Source organism: Coptis chinensis, chromosome 7 (assembly GCF_015680905.1).
Source record: "Coptis chinensis isolate HL-2020 chromosome 7, ASM1568090v1, whole genome shotgun sequence".
NCBI classification, from domain to species: Eukaryota; Viridiplantae; Streptophyta; class Magnoliopsida; order Ranunculales; family Ranunculaceae; genus Coptis; species Coptis chinensis.
In genome coordinates this window covers 76,658,933-76,673,305 of record NC_141462.1, presented here as the reverse complement: position 1 = coordinate 76,673,305, position 14,373 = coordinate 76,658,933, and the positions used below count along the sequence as shown (strand labels likewise).

At 38.2% G+C, this 14,373-nt stretch overlaps 1 long non-coding RNA gene across 1 annotated transcript; it reads right to left on the bottom strand.

The window, feature by feature from the left end:
- Window positions 1-12,427: 12,427 nt before the first annotated feature.
- On the bottom strand, window positions 12,428-13,792 carry LOC147488988 (uncharacterized). The gene is made up of 2 exons (XR_015201801.1): window positions 13,165-13,792; window positions 12,428-12,966 (listed from the first exon to the last, which is right to left on the bottom strand). It is a non-coding gene; the product is annotated as an uncharacterized LOC147488988 (long non-coding RNA).
- Window positions 13,793-14,373: the final 581 nt, after the last annotated feature.

Sequence of the window (14,373 nt, the reverse complement as noted above, 5' to 3'; positions counted from 1 at the left end):
ATTGAGGGGATAGGATTTTCATAAAGGTAGCGCAGAACGAGGAGGAAAAGTAACGAGACAGTTTGTTGGTCGAATCATTAGGAATTACGCTTGAAAGCAACCTCGGTAATCTCGACAATTCAGGAATCCCAAAGATACCGAGTTCCCGCTTTGATGAAGGATACCGCCGTGGAGGGTGAATACAATCCGACATCTCATTCGGCCCGGCCAATCAATCCCGAGAACCAATCAACCGGGTCAGTAGCTCGGATGGATTGGTAGAACGCCCCTGAAAGACAAAGTCGCTGATATCGGCCCCGCAATGTCTACACGTTCTCCGGATTTTGCAAACAAATAAGTATAATTTCTGCATCCTCGATTTAATGTTTAATGTGATTCGAGGAGTGGGGAAGAGCTTGGCGCTTCTTCCCGTATTGATCAATAAGATCATGCTCTCCTTTAGAGCTGTCGCAAGATCTGCTCCTATTAAGATCAAATTGCATTCTAATGCAAGTATCTATATCGGATTGCATCCAAGAGACTTGGCCGCTTGTCCAAGAAAAAAAAATGGTTGAGTCGAGGATGAAAAGGAGGATATGACATGTCCGGATGACGATGCATTAGATAAATGTAGTTCTAATTTAGAACGATGCAAGTATTGCAAACTGCGCCATATGCGTTTATGGTATTTGTGAAGATATCCGAGATAGACAGATTGTAGTTCGAAAGAAGCAAACAAACCTTCGACGAGACTTGAAATGCTCGAAGGGGTTCGTGACGATATCTTGTCTAACATGGAGACTATCCACCAAAGATCAACAAGCCCAAGATGCGATCTCGACTAAGATGGAAGCACAACGCTTGTTCCGAATAGAGATGCTACGATGCATGCCACCCGTGGAGGACTCGCTTTCAGCCGAAATCGACAGCATGAGCGCCGTCGCCGGGCGACGATGGTTCAAGCCATTCTCCATGCCAGACCAATCTCCATCTCCGTGCCCATCTTCATCACATGGTCGGGTGTTCACCATCACTGTTGTTCGTTATTTGTTATTTCATGGTTTTGATTGTTTTATTAGTTGGATTTTAATTAAGTAGTTAAATTTAAATATTAATGTGTTTGTTTAATGTTGTTTGGATTTAAATTTTATTTTTAATATAATTGGTTAATTTCGAAAATCGCTTTGTTTTATCATTAATCCCACCTTCCCTAATTTGTTTGGGGTGGTAATATTTATACCGAGCATAATTCGCTATATGATCATCCGCTGTAAAATAGTCTTGAAGGAAAGGTTGATAATTTGGCCGATATCGGCATATCTATGATTTGTGTGGTGGTAGCATGAAATGTAGGAGAGTTTAGAAGTTACTATTCTAAATCCATTATGAAAGATACCAGATTTTTAGAAAATCACTTAAAAATGGTTTGTTTCCGCTTTGGGTTTGGAATTTTTCTATTTCCGGAAATTGCCTTAAAATAATTTGGGAACTTGCCGATTCGTTTTGGAAGCTCAAAACCTATTTAAACTCTCTTCATTCTACACTAACAAACCACACTACACCCCACCATCATCCCGCACCTTTCACTCCAAGCTTTTCCTTCTTTTTCCTCCAAATTTCTGTTTCAAAGACTTACGAAAGCGCTCGCGTTCCTCGCATAATTTCACAAAGTTTAGTCGAGAGCGAACCAGCGCCCTTTTGAGCACGCACTTCGCTTCAAACACCGTAATAGCAAAACCCACGAGCGACCGCTCTATACAAAGCGCACCAATCCTACCTTCTCTTCACAACGCTGAAAATTCCAATTTTCGTGAGGGTCATTCCGTGATTTTTTGAACTGCTCAAAGAGTAGTTGAGATGACATCTCCTATAGTCATACCTGAACAGTCTTTCAAGACGGTTGGGCACCGACCTATGGACATTGGTTCCGGCTAATGATCCTGCCATAGGATGGCGCCATCTATCGTAAGTGATGACGATTCATATTCACCACACTTCATCGCTTATTTCTACGACCACGCTAAATTCTATTGCAATCGATGGAGAACAAGAATTCTCCGTCGAGTCGATGACACGACACATAAATTCAATAAACATGTGGTCGCTTTAGTTTCGTGGATTACTAATACCGATCCCGCTCACACATGGGCATATATGACCGATAATGCATATCTTTATGATTATACATATTTCCATGAGTATTATGGGGAGGGTATTTCGAGTAATGGACCGTGGGCTTATATAGCATTGCCCTTGGTAGCCTTTCCCTAAACGTAGGCACCACCATGTTATTCATCCCGATGAATATTTTGGGGAATGGCGCTTCATTTCTCAAAAAACAAGATCGCCGGTGACATTTTCCTCGCTTTAGGTGGACGCCGCCAATATGACATTCCCCGAAGTTTTAGTCGCTAGTCTTAAGATAGCCCAAACCATGAGGCGTAAGTATCTTCTTATGCCTGTGTTGGTAAGCCGCATCATGCGTAGTTGTTTACCTTTATTCTCGGCACAATTCACGATTGAAAAGGGGTTGAAGTCATGAGACCCACCAATTGGGTGGTTCACTCATCATAATAATGACTTGGCCGGGATGGCAGGTGCGGCCTCATTTGGTCGCCTGCACATCCCATCGCACATAATAACACTTAACAGGTTAGCATTAGTAGATGATAAATGGCAGCAAGCTTGGCAAGTTATAATGGACCGGCAGATCTGAAGGAACCTCATCTCTTTAATGAGGAGGAGGACGCTTAAGCGGGGATAAGGTAAGTTTTAGTTTTGTTATTGTCCGCTTATGTCCCAAGCATATTTAATTCTGTTAACCCCATAATGGGTGGAACTCTTATAGAGTCATACAATATTTTTATTTCCTATATTAGTATGTTCTAACCTTGTTTTGCAGATGTCCCAGATTTCACGATTTCCATGGTATTGTTCTACCCTCTTTATTTAAATGCTTTGAGGACAAAGCATGCTTCTTGTTGGGGGGCATAGAAACACGCGGTAATTAAGGCATCCGTAGGATATAGATATGTATAATATGCATTTGTTTTCAAGTTAAAAATTTCAAAAATATAAATAAATAAGTTTATGCTATACACTTAGGAATATTGGTATTGTTTTCCTTCTATGTGCTTAACAATCTAGAAGTCTCAATGAGCTTTTTGCATCGAGAATAATTGTTAGCAACTTAGGTTAATATGTAGGTAATAATCTTTGCATCTATCTATAAATATATTACATGAGTATCTATGATTGTTAGCAAAGAAGTTTCTGAAATCTAGGCTAGAGTACTTATTCTACAAATCTTGTGAGAATATAGCCTAAAGCCTTATATAAGCCAAACATTTGAGAAATGACACAAGGGAGAAGTAAAATCCGGATAGAGAAATCACACGTCCACTTGCTTGATCAATATGCCATATCCTAAGCGAGAATTTAGGCCCTCTTTGGATCGATATAGCCAGAAATTTAAACCTATGAATTATTTTCCGCTAGTCGCCCCTCTGAGCCATTCTTTAGCCTTCCATAAACCACAATTCCTTTACCCCATACAAAACAAACAAAATAAAAAAATTCAACTTACCCAATCTAGAATAAGTCTGAAAATAGAATGAGTGAAGAAAGAAGAAGAGAAAAACCTATGTAAACAAAAATTAGTAGTTGCTTCAGAAAAAGAAAAGAAGTTTCCATCCAAGGAAAAGAAAAAAAAATAATAATAAAAAAAAATAGAAATAAATAAAAACTCCAAAAATAGAATAAAAGGGAGTCAAAAGCCAAAGAAAAGAAAAAGAAAAATATGGCTAAGGATGGAAACAAAGTATAGAAGCAAAAGAAAATAACAAGGTTTTTTCTAAGTTACATAATATAAATACTCTATTATCTCAGACTTGTCCTTTTGAATATCCATTTCCTTCCTTCTTAAACCATCTCCTAATCCCCGCAACACCTAATAAAGACATCTAGCTCAATTAGAAATAGGTTAGTGTGATAGTAAGTGGCAGATGTGTTTGATCACCTCCGGCTTCCTTGTTGTCATTGAGATTGTAAGGTAAAGTGTGCCCACTGCACACTGGAGTAGCGAAACTTGAGTGGAAAAATCAGAGTGGTTTTCGTCTTGACAATTATGTGAGGACCTACTTAAGGACGCTTATTCCGAAGTTTTCAAAACGAACCTCGCTAGGTATTTCATAGTATTACTCATAGTATATATATTTGTATCATAGATGATTGATTATTATGCATATATTAGTTTAGGTTTTAACTTGGTTATTCTTATTCAAATGCTAGTGAGATGTATAGATAGTTGGGACATGAATGAGGAAACAATAGTTTTATTTCTTAGTCGCTTTTAGTATAGTTGAAGTTTGTGAGTACCTTCACCGAAAACTCTCATGAGGTTATAACTCGGCCCACTAGGGAATTCCTAGTGGTTTAAGGCCTTGTTGATATGGTCAATGCAATCGCGACTCAAATAAACGAGTAGATAGAACTTCATTTTTGGTCACTTATTCTAATTTCTCATCTTTGCTTGAGGACAAGCAAAATGCTGTTTGGGGGTAGTTTGATAAGAGCCCAAAACTGTAGTTTTAACCCCAGAATACCATACTTTTTAGACCAATTATATGAGTAATAATTAAGAGTTAATACCGACACGGTTTTTATGTATTTCAGCGAAAAGTCCATTATGTGCGAAAATGTGCCACTTTAGCGAGATAAAGGAGCAAGGGTCGGTTGCTAAGGAGTTCTGTGATTAAAGGCCAAGATTCAAGAAGACAAAGCCTCAGAAAGCCCGGTCAAAAGATGAAGAGTCAAAGTCCACGCTGGCAGAAATAGTGGGGCAAATGTAACTTCCGAAGACCATATCTTTGACTCGACCTCGAATCGGGCCTACCTTATATCAAAATGACCGGCTCGGAAAGAGTTTTCCAATGGTCTAAGCCTTGATCCAATCAGAGGAGCAGAAATGGACGAAAAGTTTGTTGAAGCCAACTGTAGCTGAAGAGGCCTTTTTGGACTGAAAGTATTGGGTTTTGGGCCTGATTCTCTGGCCCAAAACATGGCTCCAAGCCCATGCACGATTTTTGGATCTGAAAAGTATAAAAACCAAAGCTTAGCTCTTTGTTAATGGTAGCTAGTTAGACCTAAAACAATATAGATAATTCTAGATCTAGTTTTCAGTAGATTAATTAAGTTTTAGTTCCATTTTCAATTCTTGTTTTAGATTAAGTCTTTGAATCATTGTTCTTGATTGAGTAGATAAATAAAATAGTTATTTTGTCAATTTCGATTTTTGTCATCTCGATTTATAGATCTAGTTTTAATTCTTGTTGATTATCATTTCGTAGTTTAAGTAGATAGAAACATTGTTAGTTAATTTAGTTAAGTTAGAATTTTAATATGATGTGTAGTTATAATTCAATGGGAAATGATGGTTTGATGACTCAAGGCTAAAACCTCCATTAGAGGGGTTGATGAAGCCTTGATGAAAACTTAGTGGTATAGTGTAGAAGCATTGTAGAATCAATTCCAATCTAGAAGGTCGTGATTCGCCATGAGAATGGGTGGACGACCTCACATGCTAGTTAGTATTCGGTAGAAATGCCATGAACACTAGGGATTAGAACTCGAATTTCTTGTCGTAAGAACGTAAGAATCGAGATACAAGAATCTATGCTAGGTTATTAAGTTGGATTCGAGGTGGATTCAATTCCCCTCTAATCCTTTATCTAGATTCAAAAACAATCATATTTCCATAGCATTCGTAGTTAAATTCAACATAATCAAATTCATATAGGTATCGTAGTATAACACCCTTCGTAAAACTCTCATTAGACTTAAGACCGACTAATTAGACTAGAAAACATTCCATGCTAGAGCACTAGGAGTGGAACGAATTTGTTACTCCACTCTATTTCGATAGAATTGAGAGTAGAAACTTTGTTAAACATATAGGCTCATAAGATAGTTTTAGTTTACTTACGTTTTGAGTTCATCATTCATTTCGTAGGTAAACTATTCAATTTTATGTTTTATCAGTGACAGATATAACGACTACACGAGGCCACGACATAGTCTAGCTCAGGATCGAGCAGCTTTAAATTGGATCGGCTAGGATATTAAGCTTAAATTATTGAGTTTCGATAAAACTTAAATTTGGCCTGTCGAAGAAGACGAAGAAAACGGAGAAAAGTGTGGAGAATATGACAAAGCGGTGTCGGAAATAGATATGTTAGTATTTTTTTTATCAATTATCGTAAAATTTTGGTTAAGTCTGAAAGATTGACGAAAATATTTGTATTTTTATCGTAGGTTGAAACGCGAAATTACGAGCAAAAGATATTGACGAGAAGTTTCGAGCGGAAAAATCTCAATGCCTTAGAAAAAATAAAGAAGTTGAAGAAAGGTTTTGCTCAGGGTGATCGCGCGGCAATGCCGTAGAAGAAATAAATAAGTCAAAGAAAATTTTCGCTCGGAAAGATTGGCTCAATAAAGTCCGTTTAATGATTCACTCAAAAAAATCTCGTTGCCTTAGAAAAAAATCGGCCGGGCGGAAAATATTTAACCGAAAAGCTTTTTAGCCGGGTTTAATGTAGATTTCAATAAGAAAACGAAGATTTAATCGAAATTTACCATAAGAAAATTGGCGTAAAACAATTAATTAGGTAAATGTCCGAATGTAATACCATAGAGCTTAAAAACTCTTTTGATGAAAAATAAAAAAATAAAGTATAGGTTTGCTATTGAATATTGTTGTTGTATCGATAACATACCCGCGAAAAATTGACAATGTTGTAGATTTATGCAGTTGAATGAAATAGAATGAGATGCCCCCACGAGAAAAAACACCCCAATGCGACTTAACTTTGTAAAATTAGGCTGCTTTGAGCATAAAAACGCTCAAACTTAGGGTCCGACGGACGGTTAAACGTGGTAACCTCGGCAGATTTTGTCCGAACAATAGTAACGAACTAAGCGAAATAAAAGCCGCTCAAACTTAGATCACGGGTTAAAAGTAGTAACTTTGTCGATTTTGTTGTAGCGATAGTAATGACTAAGTTTAACATAAAAACGCTCAAACTTAGACCGACAAAGCTAAATGTGGTAACTTCACGATTTTTTCCGTGAATGATAGTAATGAACTAAGCGAGCGTAAAAACGCTCAAAACTTAAACCGACGGCTAAATGTGGTAACTTCACCGATTTTTCGTGAATGAGAATAATGGACTAAGCGAAAGAAAACGCTCAAACTTAAACCGACGGCTAAATGTGGTAACTTCACAAATTTTTTCAGAATGAGAATAATGAACTAAGCTTTAAATAAAAAACGCTCAAACTTAAACCGACGGCTAAATGTGGTAACTTCACGATTTTTCGTAAATGATAGTAATGAACTAAGCGAAGCGAAAACGCTCAAACTTAAAATGACGGCTAAATGTGGTAACTTCACGATTTTTTCGAATTATAGTAATGAACTAAGCGAAGCGTAAAAACGTTCAAACTTAGACCGACGGCTTAAAATGTGGTAACTTCGTCGATTTTTTCGTGAATGAGAATAATGTACTAAGCGAAATGTAAAAAACGTTCAAACTTAAACCGACGGCTAAATGTGGTAACTTCGGCCGATTTTTTCAGAATGAGAATAATGAACTAAGTGAGCGTAAAAACGTTCAAACTTAGACCCGACGGCTTAAATGTGGTAACTTCACGATTTTTCAGAATGAGAATAATGAACTAAGCTTAGCGTAAAAAACGTTCAAACTTAAACCGACGGCTAAATGTGGTAACTTCACGATTTTTTCGTAATGATAGTAATGAACTAAGCGAAAGGAAAACGCTTCAAACTTAAACCGACGGCTAAATGTGGTAACTTCGCGATTTTTTTTCGTAATGATAGTAATGAACTGCTTGAAGAAAAAAAACGCTCAAACTTAAACCGACGGCTTAAATGTGGTAACTTCATCGATTTTTTCGTGAATGATAGTAATGAACTAAGCAAACGCTAAAACGCTCAAACTTAGATCGACGAAAAAGATGACCGCAAAAGTGATGTGTCAAACCCTTCGCTTCTAACGGCGCGGCGAGATAAGCCAATGAATCGCATGACGAAGTCATTTCGGGTCTTTGAGTGATAAAGATGCTATCAAATTGTCGAGCAAGACTATGTATCAAAACAAAGATAAGCCGCCATACCCATCTCTTTGCTTCAAAAGACCCACCAAACTGATTGGCAACAAGGCGAGAATTGTGGTATAACTAGAACTTTCACTACCAGTGTCAAAGCCGTTTCTCAAGGCAAGCACAAATAGCAGCCTCATACCGGCTTCGTTATTTGAAGCCAAAGCCCATTTAATGATTTCCCATTCTTTTCCGTCAGGTTTAACAAAAACGATCCAATTCCGCACCCGTTTACTATGGGAGCCATCCGAGTAAATAATCCATAGGTCAATGGGATTAGGAATTGCATTTTCATGTTGGTCTTTCGCCCCCCAGCTTAGTGGCGCAGAATCGTCCGCCATAGATTCTTCAAATTGAGTTGTAGGCCGCCGGTATATGCCACTAAGTTGACCCATTGAAGGACTTGTCAATATAGAGGATCCACCAAGTATTTCTTCAGTTGTTGCAATGCCATATCACAATCAATATTTCAAATTGTCGCCCTCTTTAAAGTTTTCTTATTTTTTTGTGATGGCAGATCAATAACGGCGCGTATCTGATCAGGATTAGCCTCAATACCTCTACGAGTCATGAGGTATCCCAGAAATTTTCCAGAAGAGAGGCCAAAAGAACATTTGGCGGGATTGAGTCTCATGTTATATTTGTTAAGCCTATCGAAAACAAGTTGAAGATCGGAAAGATGATCACCCATATCCTTCGATTTAACGACTATATCATCGATATAAGCCTCCATTATTTTTTCCAGCAGATCGAAAAAAATTGTATTGAAGAATGAAATCCATTTCACCTTAAGATTTAAAATGCATTGCACGCCCCGGCCGAGCCTATGTGGAAAATGACACCTGCCATTACCTCTTACAAGAGTTAGAGATTTTAGGCGGTACACACTTTCGGGTCCGACTAGAGATTGTCTTTTTATTTGTGTGTAACCAATCTATCTAGGTCGGTAGTTTGTCTAGGATTGTGGTTTTCCCTCTAGTTGCTTCTGTGACACCTTCCATCCCTGCCTGGTCGGACCTGTCTGAGATGGCAATTTTTCTCAAATCTGCGAGGTCGGCCTTCCCCGTCCGCCGGTCCAAATTAGGATGAAGGTTTTCCTTATACTTTTTTTCGTGGGCGCTTTTTTTTCCCTCGTCCGACGGACTGCCTCTAGATGGCGATTTTTTCCGCGAAATCTGCGAGGTCGGCCTTCCCTTCGCCGGCCCAAATTGGATGAAGTTTTTCCTTATACTTTCTTCCGCTGCCTTTGCTTCCCCGTCGACGGACTGTCTAGGATGGTGATTTTCCGCGAAATTCGCGAGGTCGGCCTTCCCCGTCCGTCGGTCCAATCTGGGATGAAGTTTTTCCTTATACTTTCTTCCGCCTTCTTTCGGAGGCATTTGTACCGCCGTTCGCTAGCCATGGCGGCGGTAAGTCGCTTACTTTCCGCACCTAGTAACAAAAGTACGAATCCTTTTCATCACGCTGTTGCTTGATGTTCAAAAGTGAGTCGACATCCTTTACGCCTTGCAATTGTGGGCGTAAACGATTAACAAACTGATTTTCTAGTTCATTGTATTGGTGAATTGATCTTGAAGGCAACTCACTAAACCAGAGTAATGCTTCTCCCTTTAGAGTTGATGGAAAGAGCTTACACATGAGCGGATCATCTCTACCTCATAACACCAACTTATTTTTGAACGATAGAACATGCAAGCCAAGATCTCCTTCCGTCTCATTATAAAGTTCAAAATCGGGTTTTTTGAAATCGGGATGGTGGTAAGTTTCCTGAATGTCGAGCGAAAACTTATCAAGTACGCCATCATTGACTGTCAAATTTTTCATTCTTACATCCCTTGACTCTCTATCGTTAAGTTCTTTTGCAATCAACTCTTTCAACTGTTGTTATGTTAGAGTTAATGTATTGGCTCGAACAACTGGACGCCCCCGGTCGTGCCCATGTGGAGAAGGATACCTTCCATTATCTCTTATTGGAGTTAGAGATCTTTGGCGGTATGCACGATCACCCGACCCGGTGATTGTCTTTGTCTATCCTCAGAACCAGCCCGCCTAGGCCGGTAGTCACCTCGCCAGTGGTCGGTCGGTATAATTATACCACTTCTCCATGTTTTGTTGTTTTGTTCGATGCCCGCCTTCCCACCATGTCGGACATATCTCGGATGGCGGTCTTCCCCCGAATTGCTTCTCGAGGTAAATATTCTATTTGAGATCGGACATATTTAGGGTAGTAGTTATCCCCGCCAATCCGATTCTCCCCATAAGTACGGGTAATGGGGTCATTACTCTTAGAGTGTGCAACCGGTTGATTGTGTTTGAGAAATAACACGTTGTTGAGGACGATGAAGTGGATCTTCAAGACGGTCCCATACACTGGAATGGCCTCAAGGCCCCTTCGGGTCGCCTGATGTTGTTGAATTTGCAGTTTCGGCCCACCGCCTTTCCCTCTTTGCCGATTCCTTCCGGGTTCCTATTTCAAATTTTTGACTCGTCGTAACTCACGCCAATCATTATTAGAGTGGCGGTGGTGGTGGTGGCGGCCGCTACTGGTTGGATGTTGAGAATTGATCTTACCACTAGGAGCAACTTGATTGTTCAACGGTTCTTGCATTGGCCGATTTGAATTTTGAGGGTTGGTTGTATTCCTATTAGCGTGGAGGAATATGTTGACTATTTGGTATGCTTCTTGTGCTTACCATCTTGATTGTTTCAACGGATAATGAATTCTAAAGTTCCCACAGACGGGCGCTAATTATGTTTCTCGCAAGAAACCGCTTCAAACACAACGAGAGCAATGGTAAAGAACGCATCTAAGAAACAGAGGAATTTGATTTGGGAGATGAAACTCAACCAAATAATGGCTGCCTACGCACTCCAAGATATATTCTCTAGGATCAAGTTTCAACGTAGTTCCTTATGAAAAATAATATGGTATTTATATAGGTAGAGTAGAGAGTCCTTGTAGCTCAAGTAATCTTGTAGCTTGAGTAATTGTGATAGAATATAACTGTCAACTGATAATTATCTCTTTGATAATAAATGAATCTGGACATAAATTAATGTACATTAGTGGCAAGCCATGCTAAAGGTTCAAATTTTTGCAGACACATGAGTTAATGGGCCTGTACATCGATTCATGGTATTGCAAATTGGGCTTTAGCCTTGTCCATTAAATGAATAAAATGGAGACCCCTACTAATGAACGTTTGCCACGTAGGTGGGGGTCGAAACAGTATCATATAACTCATTAATCATCTCATGTTCAATGGAAATGGTCATTACCCTTTTAAGAATGATCTAAATCAAACAATAACTAAATAATATGTCACGCTATTTTATTTATTATAAAACAATTGCAACTAAAATAAATGACTTTTCAGGGCATAAACTCTAACAAGTAGTACATACATACTCCAATTTTAATTCTTAGCTAAGGTGAACGATTTGTATTAACGGGAAGAGAAATATTTCAGAGTATGTACAGGAGAATAATGTAGGATCCATGCATAAAATGGAACCTACCAATCTGTACGTCACTTCATATGCTAGGCACCTCCATGTTTTAACCTTTGAGGCTTTGAGCCATAGGGAGAATACCGTGTCTACTATTTAGGCAGCGTCGCCTATTGTCACCAAGAAACTAAAAGAAACCTAAAAAAAGGGAAGAAAGGGGAAAAGCAAGGAAGAAATAGATGTAAAAATAGAAACAACTTCCGAAACGAAGGGACTAAACAGGAACAACCTTCAAACAAAAACAACTCATTTGTATAATTGTATCCTTAAAGCTCTACCTACATACTCCCATTTGAAGCTCATAAATATCTAAGAGAAGCCAAAAATGAGCTCCTATTTTTAAGTAGAGAGATCATCGTGAGATAGAAGACGACACGTACTAGCAAATTTTTGTCATGCATATATCACTATAGAGTAAATTAAAGAAACAATTAATAAGGCACTAATTTGCATCTTCATTCTTAAAGACGACGTGCTTGTGATTAAAAGACCAAATCCGATCCCTTGAATAATCACCGTAATCGATAACCTAACCAGGCAAACTTTTGCTAAACCTGTATGGATATATGCCAAGACTCCATGAAAGAGTGCGGGATTGAGAATCAGTTCCTCTCCCTTTGTCGAGTGAGCCTTTTGTTTCTCTACTAAAATACATTTAATTGTATATATGTGTGATTCTTAATTTGTTTCCCCCTAATAGATGTGTTAGTTCATGCTGATATACACTGATCATTTTTTTTGCTAGGTAATAAGCTAGGTATATATATTATGGATCCCTATATATATTATATGAAAAATGTACAAAAATGGCGAGTAGACTGTGGCATATTCACATCCCATTCAGATTCATATCCTAAAAGAAATCGTGAACTAACAAACTTCAACCAAGATTAATTTAAGAGAACCTATAGTAAAGTCTATCTTGGTGTTCATTCACATTTAGTAGTCCAAGAGTTGAAGGTCTACCATCATGCAGCCTTGCCATGTTGTCATATGGAGTACGTCTGGACCCATATCTTGCAGCAGTGTCTGTTGAGAAATTTGCCTCTCACCACAAAGAAGTATGTAATGGCGAGCTTATGTAGCTTGCTTCATGAGTGCATTTTTCAATATGTATGTAAGAGAGTGACAATGGGAGTTGTGAATTCCAAAAGCTTACACGACAACTTTTGAGTAAGATTCTATCCATATGTCTAGCCATCCATTAGTAATTGTTGTTTCCAATACTTCAATGATATACGCTGATCAACTGGCTAAGCTAGTGTGCCAGGATGGTTGTTAAGGCGTGAGGGCATCACACTTTGAGTATGCCACCAACATTGACATAAAAAATCAGCTCCACCAACAGTTCAACGGCAATGATCAGATAGATAACAAGGTAATACTGGCTAGCTAATACTAACAATATTTAATGACCTATTGGTTATGACATACTAACAATGAAATAATCGATCTGTCTTAAATATAGATAACTTTAATTACAATGCATTTCTTTACCTTTCCGTTGACGTACAATCTAGCAGATCTGCTATAAGATAACATTGTTGTTATGTTAAGGAAGACGAATCTAGCATGAGAAATAAAGGCCAATTAGGAAGCAAGGGTGACTTGCGTATTCTCCATGTCAGGCTTATTTAAAAAAATATATGCTCTTATAGGAAATAGGCAAATCACCCTTGGCTAACAAACATGACTCTTATTATCATGTAAGACGACTCTCTTCCTTCTTATTACTTCTTGGTCTGCAATGTCATTGCTCATTGGTATGTTGTAATGTAGAGCCTTTATTTATAGCTCTGAAACTTAGATTCTGAGAAGACACATGAACTATTCAATAAATTTGAGGATAAATAAGATTTCTTTCAAGCTAATAATCACGTGGCTCTTAATGGTCATTAGGTGCCACATAGAATATATTCCTGATATACATGAAACAAGTGTGCATGTCCATGTCCATGTCGATCATCTTGTTGTCCTGCTTGTGAAGTTTCCCATGGGGATCTTACATGAAAGAATAGTTTTGGTTGCAAGGCATTAAATATACCATTTCTTTCTCTCCTTATTTTATACATCTAAACCCAATCCAAACCCAAGGCAGAAGTTTCTAGCTTTACCTAAACAATCACACACACTTATATATTGGACCATATATTACTACAGTTGATTACTTATATATTGGACCACATGTGCCAAGCTTTATACGAATAGCTAGATGGATGCCTCACGTTGTGTGCATTTTGCTTAAAACAAGAAGGGTATGTTGTCAATCTACTAAGCGGCCCGGGGTAAAATAGTCAAAGAAACAAAAGCATGGACAAAGATATTGAGAAATACATTAAAAAATAATATTTCGTGTTATTTTGGGATTATGGCACTGGGTCACTGAACGTTAAAATATTTTAGATTTTCTAATAAAGATAGAGAATCATATGTGGAAATTCTTGATCTTTGAATGTTAATGAGGATTGACTTTGGTAGTTAATGGGAGTTGACTTTAACTGGGATGATGATTTGAATTACTATTAGGATGGAGTCACAGGGCTAATAACGTGTTTGGCTTTAGGCTAAGACCTTCCTATTTATCACGATGTCATTGTATTAACTTATGGATATTTTGGAGTCTTTTTATGATATATAAAGCGTTATGGCCTTAGGCATCATAAAAATTAATAAGATGAATAATGAAATCTGAACAAAGTACTTCTC